The sequence below is a fragment of the Cyrtonyx montezumae genome, unplaced genomic scaffold, assembly GCF_038088225.1.
Source record: "Cyrtonyx montezumae isolate F1298 unplaced genomic scaffold, pur_monq_1.0 scaffold_23, whole genome shotgun sequence".
NCBI lineage: Eukaryota > Metazoa > Chordata > Aves > Galliformes > Odontophoridae > Cyrtonyx > Cyrtonyx montezumae.
Window position 1 is genome coordinate 8,762,048 of NW_027071970.1, and position 18,438 is coordinate 8,780,485.

Below are 18,438 nucleotides of genomic sequence, written 5' to 3' on the forward strand. Positions count from 1 at the left end.
TACAGAAAGACTGAAAGGAAAATAAAGAAAGATGAATGATAGCTCTGGACATCAGAAACCATCTAGAAAAGAAAGTGAGTCCTCCTGTGATGCTTGGTCAGCAGTATCCATGCTATCCCTTCCTGTCCAGTGGCTCAGCCCTCATCAGACTCAAAGCTCAGCCATTCCAGCTAAGTCAGCAGAAAACTAATGCAAAAAAGTCCACGTAACTCTCTGCTAGTAAAGCAGTGGAAAGGGACAATTGAACCGCACAGGGGCTGAGAGCTAGGACAGAGACAGGGCTGTGGTTGTCACCTTTTTCATTCCTCAGGGAAGATTTATATTCTTATTTCACAGTAACGTAAAACTCAGATTCTGCTAGCTGCTGCAGGAGAAAGTGCTGTGAGATCTCAGCTCTGCCTGCTTCTGTCCTTCATCCTTAGTCTGGGCTTCTCCCTTTCCCAGGAATAATCTTATATTGATAGATTGTTATCACAGAACATGAGGCTTTAATCCCCTCTCCTCTTCCAAACTGCTGTGGACCCAATTAAATATTTTTTTCTTGGGTGCTGGGGCTGAACTCACAACCGAAGCATCCCACCTAACTTGCAGCATTGCACTGCTCCAACTGCAGCTGGCACTTTGGCATGCTCCAGTGCATGGAAATGTTTCCTGAGGTTCACTACACTTGCAGGGAAACAAAGCTCAGCTCCAACATTCTTCATGGGCAGCTTTCAGAGATGTCCATTTCCAATATGGATATCTCCTTCTCTTTGAACAACACTCTGTAAGAGGACATTATAGATCCTGCAGTCAAGTTGTCACCCAGATATGATAGCAAGCTATGGTAGGATGTCTCTAGTAATAGGAGATTGTAAATGCTTTGACCCTCTGGCTTAATTAGAAGTAGATTATATTGGTTCATTGTAAATGAGCTCCTGAAACCATTCTTTGCTTTCACCGTGGTCTGGGTAGGTAGCTTTTGCCTGCTCATAGTCTTTAGCAGCCATAAATACATCTGAACCTGCATAAAGTCTCTGCACACCACCCACACCGGCTTGAAAAGGACCAGGTGATAATGTGAATACAGATTAAATTTCATTTTGAGTATTACTTCTCTGATTGCAATTTCTGGTCCTCCCGATGAAGTGGTCTGTGTTTTGTTTGCATTATCAATGGGAATGCTTTGAAAATTGCTCTGGTGCTCAGGAGAGCAGGAGGAAAACATTGCTTTATGGTAAGCATTTTGAAAGAATGTTTACACCCAGAGCATCAAATTAATTTCCCTAAAGTACAGACTAAGCTGAGCTGATCAAAACCAAAAATGATCATTGGTTTTGCACATATTTGAATACAAATAATTTAGTTTCAGATAGTCTGCAGTAGCTCATGATTATTTCCATATTTCCTCAAGCACAAAATAATTATTTTTTAGGCTCCATTTTCTTGGTTTCATTAACCATGGAATAGGCTGTGGCATCCTTTTCTCTGGGATTCATCTGTGTTCAGAAGCAGCTCAGTGACCAGGCAGAATCAGGGCACAGCCGAGACCTCACACTTCTGAACACAGCTGAGCTTCCAGCAGTGGTGGTAATGCTGCAGCATATCATTCGTGTGTTTTCTTCTTCTTCGTTTCTTTTCTTGATGTTTCACTGCAAAGGCTTTGATTCTCAGTTGAACTCATTTGAGAATCCTAATGGAGAAATAGTTGAAAGCTTCAAAATCTCCAGAAATTCTGCCGAAACTTCATACATCCTGAGGGAGACTTCAAAATTTCTGAGAATTGACACTGCCATTTTCTATATATATATATATATATATGTTTAATACCATTCTCATTGTAGCAGTTAATGAGTTGCATTATATTTACTGAATGCACAAATTATTATGATCCTTCTGTTAAGAGGAAATTGAGAGCCTTACTTAGGTGTGGTGATAGTTCTTCAGACCTTTCAGGTATATGTGGCTGAAGCAGGAGGAAGCGTCTAGGCCATGTCTTCTTTTGATTACATGCTCAGTAATTGCTGCCCTATTCTTCAAATTTGTTCTGATTCTCATCTGTAAGAGAAGTGTTGTCATTTGGCTGGACAAGGTGTTGGCTTGAGTGCTGAGTGGTGTCTGTAGTAGAGAGAATCAACACGTGCCTCTCCTGGAATCATCTTGGTTGCACTGCAGTACTGAAATAAGTTAGCAGATGACAGATGTTCACTCAGGACTCAGTTCACATCCTCCTTATTCTTGACTTGTTGGGCCTGGGAGCACTGAGGAATGTGTTTGGCCCACACATCAAAGGAAGTCTCTGGGTCATCCCACAAGATGCTCCAGCAGTGACAGTGGTGCAGGAAATATGTGCTTCATTCATGCTGACTGCACAGAATAAAGGAGACCCTGAGGAATCCCTAATACATAAAAGGGGCATGGATTTAAAAAATGCAAAAGACCATTTATTTGTCACAACATGATGGTTTGCAAAGTGATGCTGGGACTCTTCATTTCACATAGTGCCTCACCTTTTATCCTAACAGTGATTTCAAGCGAATTTCTAAGTACTGTTAATATCCCCTCTCATTAGGCAAATGTAAATCTAATTACAAAGAAGTTTAAGTAGAAAAGCTGCTATTTTTGAAGCAATGATCAAATCTTGATGTGAATGGTTCAAGTATGACATTCACATCCAGACTGAATTGCAAGGAGCCTGATCACTGCAAATGCTCAGCATGCAGTTCCCAGGCAGCTTGCTTGTATTGAATTTATTAAAATAGTGAAGGCACTTAATTAAGTTTGTAAATATGGATTTAAGTGAGTAATGGCACACAAATTGTGTGTAGCTTTGTGCCCCATATGACTTGGCCAACAGTCTTGCTACAAGCATGATGCTGCTAGAGTCAGGTCACCCCTTTGTCACCATCATCTAGTCTTTCATAGATATGGACAATCAGTTATTCTTTGCTATTGGTGTTTTTTTATTTCTAAACCTCCTACATAGGTGCCCAGAAAGAATGGAATTGAAGTAACCATACACATATCTTTGTATCATTATCATTTATTACCTCAACACAGTCTCAAAATGGCACAGAGCGAGCTGTTGTGGATTAAGATCTTGCCCCATTAAAAGCTGAACCTTTGTGCATGTCCTAACTCGAGTCACGTGAGTAGTTTCAATGTGAATTTGCTGAAAATCAGGAGACTAATTACTGAAACGATCAACCAAATTAGTAGCAGGGGATCCATGTGAGTCCAATGAGGTGATGTGAGAATGGCAATGCTGAGAAAATGGGTTTACTTGGCAGACATCAGTATTCAGGCTACTGAAGACAACATTTTTGGTAGATGATGATGTAGAATAAATAAGCCTCGTATGGAATCTGTTCACATAGTTATGAAATTAATGTCTGAGTATTACAGTTTCATGTGAGTTGAATATCTAAACAGAGAGTTGACAGTGTTAACAAAGGTAATATTAGATTTGAATGAGGAACTTTGTACGGTTAATTAAAAATCAAAGACACAGTTATAATAGAAGTAATTATCCAAGAGTATTAAATCAGTGGCAAGTCCGAACCCATAAAAGAATTAATCAGCAATAATTTAATATTTTATATTGAGGGCTTATATTTTCCAGTAGTACCAAAATCCATTCCGCTAATACAGTTCTTCAAATATATCTATAAAAGTCTGAAAGCTGGACAATAGATGGACAACTCTGTGGGGAAGAAGTTTGAATTTTGCTTTTAAACTACAATTACAGCAAACAGAGTGCAGGAGCAAACAGGAGAACTGCACAGGCTAAGGCTAAAAATATCTCTGATCTAGTTCCTCAGGTCTGACAGTGACTGATAGCAAATACCATTGTAATAATGTAAGAGCAAAGAAAGCTGCTTTCAAGGCTATGTACCTCAGCATGTCTGTGATCCAGACGTGCGATCTGTTCTATTACTGTGTGAATTCATCTAATTGCTCTTTAAATTGCAGCTCAAGTCAATCTATGCAAACATTCCTGTTCTCTGCATCAGTGAATACCATGATTTAAGTGTTTTATGGAAAATCATCTTCTGTTTGTTTTTAGGCCTGCCACCTGATAGCTTTCCTCTTCTCTTTTGTGATGTGGTGAATCTAATACTGTCTGCTCCCTTTCTTCAGATCAGTGATCATCCCATGGATTTCTCTCAGCCTCTCTCAGTCATCTTTTTTATTGTAGCTGTCTCTTTTGGGACCCTTCTCAATTGTTCTAGACGTGAATAGCAAAAAACTTAAACCATGTTAGAAAGGAAAAGCAGAAAAGGTAATCTGCTTTTCATGGAGAAGAAATTCTAATATAGAAAACAGAAAGGCATAAAAGAAGCATTGACTGATGAGGAGATTGTGGTTACAATTTACCCACTGGTAAATTATTGAGCTCAGCCTAGTAAATTCTGCTCTAACCAGATCTTACTGAAGTCAGTCCAAGCCATCACAATAACTTTGATTCTTGAAAACAACCTTTTGTTGAGCAAAACTGTTATTTTATTGGCATAGGTTAGAAGTTGTGTGCAGATATAGCTGCAGGGCCTGTAACTCCTCATAGATTTTGAACCAACAGGAGAACCTAAGCAAATAAAAACCAAAGTCAGATTATATCAGTCCTATGTGTCTGGCAGCACCTTGAAGAAGAACCAAGCTTTTATTGCTGTCATCTAAAGATTTTCTTCTATGTTTTTAACCCAATAAATAATCTTGTCACAAACCAGGGCTGAGCCTACTGCAGCCATTTATCAACTTGCCTCCTGTGGGAGCAAATGTCTTGAAGCAGTCTGTATGGCTGGTAACAGGGTGATAAACGGGCACAACAGGCACAGTGTTGGCATCTGGCATGGTTATTTATCAGATCAAGTGCTTTATAAACTCTCCATGAAAGGCTTTGTGCCTTCCCTTTCCTTCCTAAATGTAAGCTTAAATCTCGATGCATTGGAAGGAAACAATAATTTCTGAAGAGTTTTTACTTCATTTGCAAAATTTGCAGGAATGGCTGGGACCTTGAGGAACTTGTAGTTGCACTTGATTGAAGTTACAATTTATCATATGGCAATATTATCTTAGTTATCGGGATTACAACAATTTTTGCTTTGAAGTCATAAGATACAGCATGAGTCCCACTGCTTTCTAGATGTCTGACCTTGGAAACAGCCCTCCCATGCAGTCACTGAACACTGCAGATGATAGTATTTGTAATTACTGTGTTACAAGCTGGAACTATTCTGGTTCACAAATTCATAATAATTATAGAGCGAATAGTGGTTAATATGTGATTGTTTCTCAAATTTTAAATAAGAGGAGGCTGAAGGAAGCTGTCATTCTTGCATGACATCAGGAGAATTATTGGATAGAGATCTCTGTATCCATCAGATTAGGAAAATACTTCAGATGTCCTGGTTACAGAACATGTAATTTAATGTCAAGTCCAGAATGTATTTCCTTGAGGACACTGGACTGACATTAACATAAGTTCTTTATCAATCATTCTGGGCAGATTAGACTTTAAACAATTGTTGCAGGACGTACAATATAGTCTTAAAGTCATTGAATCTGCAGCATGCATGTTCCCTAGGATATTATTACAAGACTCTTCATGTCTTTTTTCTAATGGCTTTTTTGGTCCTCTGCTTTCAGCCTGCCGCAACCAGCATTACAAGTGTCCGACCACTCTCTTTTTTTCAGATATTAATTTTTTTTTCTATTGTAAAACATTTCTGATCATTTTTCTATCTGTCTAATTGCTTCTTAAGTTTAGTGCTTTGCTGTGGTGCTTTTGGGGATTTTATTTCCCAATTGGTATTACTTTTTAACCACTCATGTAAATCTGTATCGGTTCAGACTCATGCAGAAAAAACAATTTGTCACAAATCTGCATAGGCTAAATCATCAAAGCAGAGTTTGTGGGCTCACTGCTTCCTTTCTCTTCTTTCTTCACCAGATCAAAAATATTCCGTGTTCATTCAATTCTTACAGAGAGTGCTACAGTCGTCACATATTACTGGGGAAATAAATGTGTGGGTCAGCTCCTTGGCCCATCTGCGGGATCAGCAAAGTTGTACCCAATTATACCTACAGAGGATCTGACAGTAGTAGCTGTCACAAGCTAATCACTCTAAAAATGTTCTAAAGCAGCAGCACCACTAAAATACAGGCATCAAAATATCTTCATGGCATGGGGCTTGTAACTAGGCTTTTTGCAGTAATAAGATTTTGGTTTCTATGCTATATTAAATATATATATGAATGTCTCTGAATTGCCTGACCAAAACCAAATGCGTAGAGATGGAATTTTGGGCTCCATGTCATGACTTGGTGCCTGAAAGATGTCATCCTTGGTGTTCTCAATGCTGGAAGTTCCCATACACTATAACTGATGAGATTTAAGCTAGAATTTGCAGTCCAGTGGATTAACATCCACAACCAGTGTTGCTGGTCTGGCAATAGCAGTGGCTGAAAGCTGTGGCCACCAGCACTGCTGGAGTTGGGTGCAGTGGTGGGAGGTGCAGTGCTGCTCAGCTGTGGATGGCGGTGTTTTGCCAGAGGTAAATGACAGTCACCCACTTCTATTCCTAGAGGTGTTGGGGCCCTTCTCAGTGTATGGCACAGGGATGGCATAGGGAATGGATGAGTTCACCCACAGTGATGCAATGGTCTGTCTTCTGTCTTGCCCAAGCACAGACCAGTGTTCCTGTTCAGTCCCTGCTAAGAATTTTTTGTAAGGACATACTGCGACCCAAATTCTGGCCCTGGGCACCATTGTGTCCTTATGAAGGTCGTGGTCACATGTCCCAGAGCAGACTTTGGCCCAGTTTGCCATATGGGAGCTGGAACATTGTATGTATATATATTTATTTTTTTTTTCTGAATGTCCCTATTGTTTATTTTTGTGTTTCTGTTTTAAAAGTTCAAATGAAGAGCTAATTACTGACCCAGCAGAGCCGGCTGGCTGCAGGCATCCCTGCTGTGAGTCTGCTCATGAATGAATTTTTGGTTTTGAGGCAGGTTTCCAAGGCCCCCGTGATGGTCCCAATTTAGCTCTGTTTGTTTTTACTTGACATTCCTAAAAATGAATGTACTATTAAAACTACAAGGCCAATCTGTAGGGAAGCATCAAAATAGGTAACTTAGTCACTTCTCCTCTGTAGAGTGACCAGGACAGCATGAATTCTCTTGCTCTCACAAACTTCTTTCCTCTCTGAGAAGAGGAGACACAGAGGGAACTGAATGTACACTTGCATTTATAAACATCCTACATTGCACCTTGATTGACTTGTTTGGCTGGCAGATGTTGCTTGGCTTCACAGTGTTAAACCAAAATGGTCAGAGATGACAGGAGTGGAACAAGCATGTTTTAGAGACTTGTAACTTCCTGTAGTCACTATGGCAGAGACAAATTTTAAAGAGCACAGTAATGTAAGTAGCTCTGCAGGTGTTCTGGGTAAAAACATGGATGTGCAGGTGAAAGAGCTGACTGGTAGGCATTAAAAGCTGGGAAAATTGCAGAAGATAAGAGAGCAGCTAGGTGGGATGGGGCAAAAGTATCACCTTTGAGGTAAAAATGAGGCACTTGCATTGTGTGTCTGGATTATGAAGCTCCTCAAAACACCAAGTACATTGATGCTGCATGTTCAGCATGGGAGTTTTGGGCAGTACTGGGCAAAGGAGCAGCTGAGAAAGGGAGTCCTGGATGGATGTCCATCATCATACCAGCTGCATCAGTGCGGCTGCTGATACCTCTGCCCGCATGAATGCAGATTCAGAAGGGTCACTGAAAACATGCAGCTAACAGAGGACTTGTGAGTCACCAAGGCAAACTCATGGCAGTAGCCTTGTATGTGAAAATAATTAGATGTCTCCCAGCAGGGCTTGAAAATACAAAGAAAACTACATAAAGCACTGACAGACGGACCTCAGCAGATGTATCGTCCCACATTACAAGATGAAGTTGAAGTTGTTTTCAGGTGTGAATTTGTTTGTTGATAAAAGAGCAGAAAAATCTAAGCGTACTCAAATAAAACATCAAATCTCCTTTTGTTCCATCTGTTTTGCCTATCCCAGAGGGCTTCGATTAGCCTGATTCCCACAAGGCCTTTGTCTGGGGAGGCTTTCTGCAGAACCCTTGCTCTGCTGTACGTAATAGACACATCAATTAAACCTCTGTGATCAGCACTTGGAAATATTTTTTTTTTCTGAGAAAAATATTTTGACTTGACTGCTGAGATCATTGACCCACCTATGCCTTCCTACTCTGTAGTATTGGTATTTCCAGTTGGTGCAGCTGGTGAATGTGTCTGTGTGGGAGGAAGAGAAGAGATAGATAGCAGAGCACTGAGAGCAGAGCATGGGTAGAAGAAATGCGAAGTCACAACTTGAAACAGTGACCTGGTGGAAAGGCAGGGCCAACCCAGAGGAGTTCAGGTGCATGCAATGCAATGTTGCTGACTGACCAGAAGGGCTGGAGCCAGGATCCACCCCTTCCCAGACCTCATTTAAGGGTTGGCAGTGGAGGCAAGGGTGTCTTGCTGGAGATCCCTCCCTACTGGGAGCATTCTGAGGGTAAGCAGTTTTTCTTCCTTTGTTTCCATGTCCGTGGCTGCTGAATCTGGTCTTGTTCTCATTTGCTGCAGCCTAGGATTGTGTCACTCTGATATTATTGCTGTACTTTCCATCACATTACAGCATGTGAGCAGGGAGATCTCACTACTGAAACGACAGCTGCAGTTCTCTGCTGTGCCATGGTGGTTACCTGTGTCATATTGCACATTTATGAATTCCTGCAACTTTTGGGGTAGCCGTGGCAGAGGGGCTGAGGGAAGGACACAGATGTTGTCACTGCATGGCTCTGGAAAGAAGAGAGGGACAAAAAAGGAGCTGTCAGACTTGTCTGCTGGACACCTCCACATAACAATGGTTGCTGTAATCTATTTCGTGTTGCCCAGCTCCTGGGGAGCTGTATGGTGGATGGGAGCAGGGTTCCCTGGCCGTGCCCTTTCATAGTCCCTTTAACCCACCAAATGCGTGAGGGTTATTGCTGTGTGGGAGAGGAGAAGGGCTGATGGGCAGCTCAGATAGCAGCCCTGGAATGACAGCAACAAGTGAGGGAAGAAAGAGAAGAAGAAAACTGTATTAGACAAGGGCGGTGATTTGTTTGGGGATTTTTAATGCTTTCCTCAGTGAAGGCAAAGCTCTCTCAGTCAGTTTGACTCCAGTTATTCTGGCTCTGCTACACATCGCACCAAATATTTACTCTGCTAAATTGCATTGCTAGAATCTCATTGGCATCTTTTCTTTGAAGTGATCTCCTAGAGCTTTCATTTTGTTACTGAAAATCCCGACATCATATCCCATCGTCCACTCCTTACAGAGCTGCAGACCCCTGCAGGGACAAACCTCCCCATTCAGCTCTATCACTGCAAGCCTGAGAATCAAAAGAGCCTTCATGCTGGCACATCAATCCAGGAGCTGAGATGCTGACCCTATGTGTGAAATTTTGATTGGGTTTAGGTAATTTTGCATGACTTGTCCCTACCAGACTCCCAGGTCTCAGCAATTCAGTAGCATCAGACACAGTGTCTTGGTATCCTTTAGGCCCAGCTCTCCTAGCCCTGCTCTTGTGAGAGGTCCTCCTTGGCAATAGGAGGGCTTCTAAGATGTCTGCTTAGGGAAGGTGAGGAATCCCTACCCAAGTTTGTTGGTTTGCTTTTTGAGGAAGCCTTGATAATCAGCTAAAGCAGTCTGTCGAGAGACCAAAATCAAGTATGCATACACAGCTTCATGGAGTTACAGTTTGGAGCCTGTGAATTAATTAGCAATTTCTCTGAAGAACTGCAGCCTGACAGTTCACAGCCTTGGTAGCTGCTTGACTTTGATAAACAGACAATGTACATGGCAGGTTCCTGCGATCATAGTAGCACTGGAAACCACCAAAAAACAAGGCAGGACTTGCCAAAAGCAAGCTAACACAATTTCTAAATGCTAGACATTAAAGCAAAATGTCATTTTAAAGAAACTAAAATTTGCATCTAACTCTACAGATAGGGGGGGAAAAAAAGTGAACTCCCATGGGAGGATTTGACCCCTCATCTACCTGAGAGGAAAGGGGATCCAGTATGGCTTGGGCAGCTTCTTGGTACCATTACAAACTGTCCCATTTCTGAACAGTAGCAGGGCTGTAAATAAGAGCACCAAAGCCAACATGTAGTATCACCCCTATTTTGTTCTTGCAGCTGTAGCCTGTGTTTGCCTTGTGTCACCCCCAAAATAGCAGTTACCTTTGTTGGTTGGTTCAGCAGCTCAGGTCGGAAGTATGCACTGAACACTTGACAAGTACAAAAACCAATAAGTGAGATAATAGGAAGAACTGACAGCCTATATGATTATCCCATGCTACTTTTTTTCTCTACAGCACAACCCAGCCATTGGCTGTTTTCTCTTTTTAACTGGAAAATTGTCATTGCTGTGCTTTTTATTTATATGCAGCTTTGTTTCACTGCTTGTCCTCGCCAAATTGCTCACTTCTGGAGCAGAATCTCCTCTCTCTCCATCATAGCCCTGTTCCAGTGTAGTAATGCTCACAACTTTGAGAAAGACCGTGTTTTGAGGACTTCAAAATCAAATAGTTTGAAGGGTAAATATGCCAGTAGGGCTTTTAGTTTGTAGTTTTGTTTTTATCTTGCAATGAGGCTGCCTGCTGTTCCAGGAAAGAACTGGACATTGACATTTATTTTTCTAGGACTGTTACAAACTCCGTTTGGAAATACTTGTTTTTCAGGTATGGCATAAAATGAAGTTATTCACACTAATTCAGGAAATAAGATATAGGCTATATAGCCTATAATAATCAGCTTTGGAAACAACTGCTGCCCATGTTGTAAGCCTGCTGTGCTCTTTGTGAAATCCCAGTATGGAACTGCAGCCTCTGAGCCTAATTCATTCTGAGAAAAGCAAATATTGATAAGTTGGCTTCAGTGAGAGTGCACCTGCCTGCAAGACTAATAAATTGGCTCTATGTCTTTGCTGAGCCACCTTCATATCTTGGTCAGGCTGCAGGTGCTCTGCTGAATTTTCATGGTGACTTTTGGAAACCCACCAGCTCGGTTTCATGTGTGACCTCTTTGGCACATCGATATTTGACTGAACTTCAAAGAGAAATATGCACTCCTGGACTTTCAGGACTGCTATTATAATTTCCCTCTAATTCCTTTGTTTGTGATTTTTCCTAGACTGAAATACACCAGCAGTCACAATTTCCCAGAAACAGGAACTTCTAAAAGAAATAGCCAGTATTTAGCCCGTAGTATAATTGACTTGGCATCTGTAAATCATTGAAAAAATGGTGACTGATCCTCAGAAAAAAAGAAAAAAAAAAGATTATCTAGCAGGCCTACTAGAGAGGCAGCTATATTTCATCTTTTATTTTTAGCAGCCTTTGCAGAACCTCAACAGGAGACTTACAATTTTAATGTCACCGATTCTTCTAATATTTAAAAGTATTTTTTCCAGACTAAAGAAAATATGTGACTATGTGAAAATTGAAATGTAATTACCCTTGCGCTTTATATTGGATCTAGTCCATAGTAGTTACTCGCTAATATTGTTTAGTAAGAATTTATTAGTTAAACTCATTATTTTTGTTTACACTTTCAGTTGAAAAGGCAGTTTGAAGAATGTTTTTAGCTGACAAGTCTGGAGAGGATTGCGTTACAAAACAGGGTACCAGGGCTGGAAATTATTTTCATGTTTGGAATAACTTTGTGCGTGATTTGTGCATGGCTGGCTGGAGGGTGTGTGTGCATGCATTGCTCTTACAATTCAGCACTTGCTCCTTTTTTGCGTATGTTTTAGCTTACCAAAAGAGAAATTCACTTCAGAATAAGATGTATCAATAAAAGAGGTCATCTTTATGCATCATTTGTCATAAAAGCCAGTAGCTTCTCCTTGACTTTGGAGGAGACTGTTTCTCTGGTTATTCTCTTCCTAAACATTTCTTGAGCATTGACTTTCAGATTCTCCCCTGAAATTTTATATGGTGTGAACGTCACCTCTCAGAACAACAGTATGAGATGCTCCTTGTCGTGTCCCTTGGGCTGGGTCTCATGCCTCGTCTTCTGTGGACAGCAAAACACAACATGTCATCTATGTGACAAAAATCTTACGTGAGTCCCTGAATCGTATCAGTGATCTGGGATTAAAAACCAAGAGGGTGAGAGGATTAATCAGTAATAAGAGGTTAAATGCATGTAATGTTTGGAAGAAAGTGACTCTTGTGTTACTTCCTCTCTATGCCAACAATTTTAGGCTTACTATCATATGTAAATGAAGTAGGAAAAATAATTCAGCTAATCAAACATGGATTTTGTTTGGCTTTGAAACCACTGCCAACAACCTGAAATGTGTTTGTTTGCTCAAGCTGAAGTTTCATGATGTTCCCAGGCAATGTAAACACAGCCTGGAAATTGGTCCCTCACCTCTCACCCCAACAGTGCCTCCCTGGGCCCTCCCCCTGTCTGGACTTCCATCTGAGGAGCAGTGTGGTGAAACAGAACAGGGAATAAATCTGGAAGAACACCTCACCCCAAAGCAACAGAAAAGATTGATGTTTGGCCACATGGGTTCTTCAATCTTGCTGGCTCTGTATAAGCATTGATTCTGCCCCAGTGGAAGAGGTGTGAGACAGTGGCTGGAGGAGACCCCCCAACCGTTGCATGGTAGTCTGAACTTTTCAAGGAATCACAGCCTGAAGTAGAAGGAAAAATATATTCAGACATTAATTCTGCCACCCATTTCCTTCTCAGCCAAGGTCTTGCAATCACACTTTGCTATTTAAAAAAAAATATATCCATTTTTCCCTGCCTAGCAGCTGTGTGGAAGACTCAGAGTCAGCAGGTAGATATATCCAGAGGAGCACACACCTGGGTTTCATTTTCTGTACCTTTTTACCCTGTGTCCTGAAGCTGTGCACATCTGAGCTGACTTGCCAATGCTGAGTTAAAGCAGAAACTGTTTAAGCAGCATTTTCTTAAATAAAACATAATTAATATGTTTTTCGACTCTCCTATCTTCCGTTCCCACTTCAGATTTCACTCCTTACAATGAAAAATGCACGCATTAAAACAAACACTTAGTTTTGACGTTCATGTCAGCATTCTCACATTTCTGCATTCAGATTTCATCTTTCTCATACTGGCAACGTTGTCAGCTCTTTCATTTGCATTACAGACTTCAGTACAGACTTCAGAAATTATTTTGTGGATTTTCTTTTCCTTTGGGCACAGGGGAACTGCAGCTGATTTTTCATTTTCTCCCTTTTTAAATTTTTTTTTCTATCCTAAAAGAGTAGGAACCACAAGGCAAATAAGGAATTCGGAGTCCTCTTATTTATTCCAAGCTTTTAGACCAGACACAATGACATTTTAGGCATGAGCTCAAGCTGTTTGCAAGCTCAGAGCTGACAATAATGTAATACAACCAAGGAAATTTGCTTTGGAGCATTTCTGCTCCTCTCTGCCACCGTGTATCTAGCTTCCTCAGCTGCTTCTAAAACTTGTACTTCAGCTGCCATAATCTTATCATTAAAGGTGGATTTAAGTTTTAAGAACCTATGAACAAACCTTTGTACTTGCAACCAGAAGCTGGGAGATGACTCTGCATTTAAGGTGCAAGCTCAGCTTTACTCTTGTATCGGCCACTAATCCAGTACCACCAAGTGTTGGGTGGTGTGACCTCCCAGCAGCTCCTTCAGAGATGCATCTTTATTGCTCAGCTGCTGCTTTCTGACTTCTCAGATCCCTTCTATGTTGTTGTTTTTGTTTCTTACCCTTGCAGTAGTAACATAAGGAAGAAAGCTGAATTTGACCACATCCATGAGGATGTCAAGCATTTATACTTTATTGGTTTAGAAGCTTACTAAATTTAAACAGAAGCATTAACATGGCCTTAGGCTCTCTTGACAGTTATAAACTCTTCCTTGGGGGGATTTCGGTAATGCTTTCTAATCAGCTTAAGGAGTTAATTAAACAGCTGTCACTTAGCTTCTTAGTTCTGAGACTTGATGCTAAATAAGATTTGAAATTAGTTATGCATGACTGAGGCGTGGATCCTCTGATACAGATAGGATGGCTGCTAGCTGAAGAGGAGGAAAATCTGGGCCTTTAGAAATAAATAATGGAAATGTTCGTGGTGGTATCCTGGATTAATGCTCTATTGGCTGAGTAATGAAAACAGCAATAAAAACAACATTATGAGGAAAGTGGAAGGTGGTACTGTCCAAACAGGACAGATTTCCAGGCAGCCATTCATTCCCAGTTGGTGGCATGCCCTGTGCTTCAGGAGATTTCCATGATCATTTTGATCTCTGCAGTACAGTCTGTTGATGGCAAAGCCAAAAGCCAAGATACTTACTGAAAACAAAAAATAACCAAGCATCGTTTTAACATTTAGACATTTAGCCTGGAAATAATGTATTCCACTGCTGCAATCAGAAATGTAACTGGAGATCTGCTGTGCTTATGAAACATGATTTGTAGAGCTGCGGTGGCTTTATAATCCTTTTTCCCTGTTTATTGTGGTAGGACAAGTATTCCTCCTCCTGGAGGGAACGAGCAGCAGATCAGCCCAAGTTCTGAATAAATACGTCTGGAGGTCTTTTTGGAAAACAAACTGTCCCCTTCTTACTGCTGCTTGTGATGGTGTGAGCCTTGTGAGGGCTAACAGGGGTCCAGCATTACAGCATCCTGAATCTTGCTAAATGCTCCTGGAAAAGCATGCTGACAATCACTACCAGCTTTTTCTTTGTATTTTACTATTAAATAAAATGCTTCTGTTATAAACCTGATGTGGAGCCTCAAAGTTAAGTGCGAGTGGGTCATATATTTATTTATTTTAAAAGTCATTATTAATACAAACATTAGGAAATGTTGTTTACAGAGAGAGAACAAAGGGAAGAAAAGAAGTTCCTTAAGATTTATAAAGATATTGTTTAAAGTCCTTTCTTTCACCCCAGGAATCATAAGGCAAAAGATATCCGGAGGGAAATTAAATTGTAGGGAAGCTACCAATTAAAACTGAAAAACTAATAGGTGTTCTCTTCTGCATATCTACTTAAATAGATGCTTACTGCGTGGATCTTCTGAATATGCTTCTGCTGGAGGGCTTAATATGCTCAGTTATTTAATATGAATCTCTTCAGTAGGCAAAGAATGCTCACTCCAGAATCTTCTTGGAAAGTATTACCATTTTTTGAATGCAATAGTAATTTCAGAATAAAGATTACCAGGTCTTCCATTTCTATTACTAGGGAATAATGTTTTTCTCTGATTGCTATTTCTATTTCCTTTGGTTATTTTAGGCAATCCACGTATGTGAGGTATGCTATGTAATGGTTAGAGGAAGATCAGCAATTTTTTACTAGCTGCTTGGGGAGTCAACCTTATGTGGTCTGAATATTTAGCTATAGCTTTGCAAAACCTGTAAGTATTCCCATCTTGCAACGCCCTAGCATGATATCTCACATAATCTGTGTTAGTTATGGATAAAGAAAGTAATATTTCTTCAGAATATTCTGTTATCACTTAAGCAGCAAAAAGTAACACTTTTAAATTAGAAACTCTTTAGATTTATAGCTTTAACATGCTGAGACTGTGATCCATAAATCTCTGTGTAGCTAAATAAGCACCATGTTTGTTTCCTCAAATGAAATAATATTCATACGCTTTTACCATGGGAACATTAAGCCCTTCGTACCATTAAACAAATGACTGTAGAACATTTGATTCTGCCCTTGCTGCATATGCTGGTGTAAATGGTTATTATTCCTCTACGCTGAAGGTAGAGATGCAAACCAGGTGCCTAAAGAAATCATCCTCCAAGCCCATGCATGTGCAGATATTGGAGACTCTGCAAACAGAACGTACAGCTTGGTTAGTCCAGCACAGATCTGCACAGCTGCAGACAGACATTGCCTGCTTGCTTAGTGTTTGTTTTGCTTTAAAGAAGTGCTGGGTGATTTGTTTTCCTGGGACTGGGCAGGCACTTAGAAAACCACTGTAGTTATTTCCATGAACTCTAGGCAATATTTTTTTTCACCCCCCCTCCTCTTTTCTTTTGGAGAAGTAAGGGATAAAGACAGTTTTGGACATCTTTATGACTGCCTAAGAATTCACAGCTCTGTCATACACTGAGCGTTGTGATGATGGGACTGTGCACGGTTCTATAAACACTTTGGTTAGGAACGTATATCTAGAATGTGGATACAGAAAAAATAAGCTATAAAACCTTAAATCTGGAACTTTTGATTTTTGATAGAGATAAAACATAGGTTTGCTTCCTTCTCTTAGGATCAGCTATGCACACACTCATCTCCTGGTATTTAAGCATTCCCATTAATGTCTTCAGGATTACTGCCGTGATTGGTTCAAGTTCAGCTCTGTTGGACTGTGGCTCTGGAGCCAGGATGTCAGTTGTGGAGCTTTGAAGCCAGCTGAGACTTTGGGCATGCAGAAATTCCCTGTGCATTAGATGTGCTTTTAAAAAGTGACTGAGAAGGAACACAGGCTAGTGACATTGCAGTAGCTGATGTACTGAGTAACTTGGTTTTGCATGCATTTCCAGGGAGCAGCAGGGGATGTAGTCAGTATTCAGAATGTCCAAAGCCAGGACTCAGAATTTGGAAACTCAAAAGATATTCACGAATCTTTTGAGAAACATTATCAGTTACTAGCTCTTACCGAGGGAAATTACATCTGCCTTTGGTGAGCAGACCTCATTAATCACACTGTTTCAGAGGCTTGGTTATTAAACCTCTCTTTACTTTAAAATAATTACAAGGTTCATTTTGTAGTGTACTGACTGAGTGAAGAAGGGCATTCCTGCTTGGGGGAGCAGATATTTTCAGCTTGGGATTAGGAGCAAGCAGCTAGGCATGTGGTCTAGCCTAAGACAGTCCCAATGAAATGAGATTTGTGCCCAAGTGATGTCCTAATGCTTGGATTCTGTAATTATCATGGATGCTTAATAGCACTTGTTCCGTCAAACTGCCCCCATTTCCAGCTCAGTGGAGCCTACAGGAGAGTTGACAATCGGATCTAAATAACCTGCATGTGGTAACTTCACTGCAATGCTCAGGTCTGAAATATAGAAGGAAATCTGGAAACTTAATTGCAAGTCTTTCCAAGATCTCAGTTGCCTGAGTAATATATCCTCTTCTGAGGACAATTGTGCACTCATGACAGATGGGCCTTACAGTACAGTCCTCATCTTGATATGAATTATAATTTCAAAATATCTGAAGAGCTTTTGGGCTAAGTGAGGGAGAGGATTTTCTTAAGTTTTCTTTTTGTAATATCCCATTTCACCCTCCCCTAAAGATCATGGTGAAGATGGGGAAACTTTAGCAAAGCAGCTATCAAAGGTTTTTTTCCTTCTTTAAATATTGCTTTGAGTCTGAATAAAGTATCTCTGTTTCTTTAAGTGATAAGAAGAGGTTCCTTTGATCCATATCCTTTAGATGAGAGAAGTCTCAGCTTCTCTTCCTTAGCCCAAGAGGCAGTAGGGGGAGTCATCATCTCCCAGTAACTCTATTTCAATCTCTTACTTTATTGTCTTCCATGAGTGAAATCAGGTCAATCTCAGAGCTCATAGCGTGAGCTATTTAGGTAATGAGCAGTTAGCACTGGGGGGCTTTGGAAGCCTTTATTTCACAAGAGACAGCTGAAATCAAGAGCCTCTTGTTCTACACGATAGTCTACGGTTCGCAGGCATGACTCTGAAAAGCTCAGAGACCTTTCAAGGAGTGAGCAATATTCTACAGTGAGGAGATGAGGAATTCAGGGACTAATTTGGGCTCCCTGTGTATCTTGGCACAAGCCAGTGGTACCTGTGGTGCATGGCTGACATAATATCCAGGTAACTGTGGGTGCTGCTTAGCCCTGTGCTCTTCACATAGTCAGAACTCAGTGCTTTGGAATTAGAAGTGGTAAATCAAATGGAAGGAACAGATTTTGCAATAATTCTCACAGTGATGATGAACCCATAACACATGTCACTGCAGAGTTAGCTTAAAGAGCCTAAACCTTCCCAGCATCCATCCTTTTTGGGAGAGGATGGGTTTGCATGAGCCTCATTAGTAGCTAAATCGTAGAATCATAGAGCGGCTTGAGTTGGAAGAGACCTCAAAGTTCATCTAGTTCCAACTCCCCTGCCATGGTCAAGAAACAACTGCAAACAGTTCTTGCCCATAACTACTTAACATGAGCAAGGGTAAGTTCTAAAAAGCTTGATTAGAGTCTGATTCCCTACTGCCCTGTGTTACATTAAGTCCTTTGTATGAGGCCAGAATGGTATCACTTTAATTCCCTACACGACACTGCATTCTCAAGACCAGCCTAAAGCTTGAATTTAAGGCTAGAATTTCTTTCATATGTATATTTTTGGGGGTTAAAACAGCCAAAC

At 40.7% G+C, this 18,438-nt stretch overlaps 1 protein-coding gene across 1 annotated transcript in view; it reads left to right on the forward strand.

Moving 5' to 3' along the window:
* LOC136050104 (transmembrane protein 132D-like) overlaps positions 1-18,438 on the forward strand; it is a 196,576-nt gene that overhangs the window by 142,795 nt on the left and 35,343 nt on the right. The gene's annotated exons all lie outside the window — the stretch shown is intronic.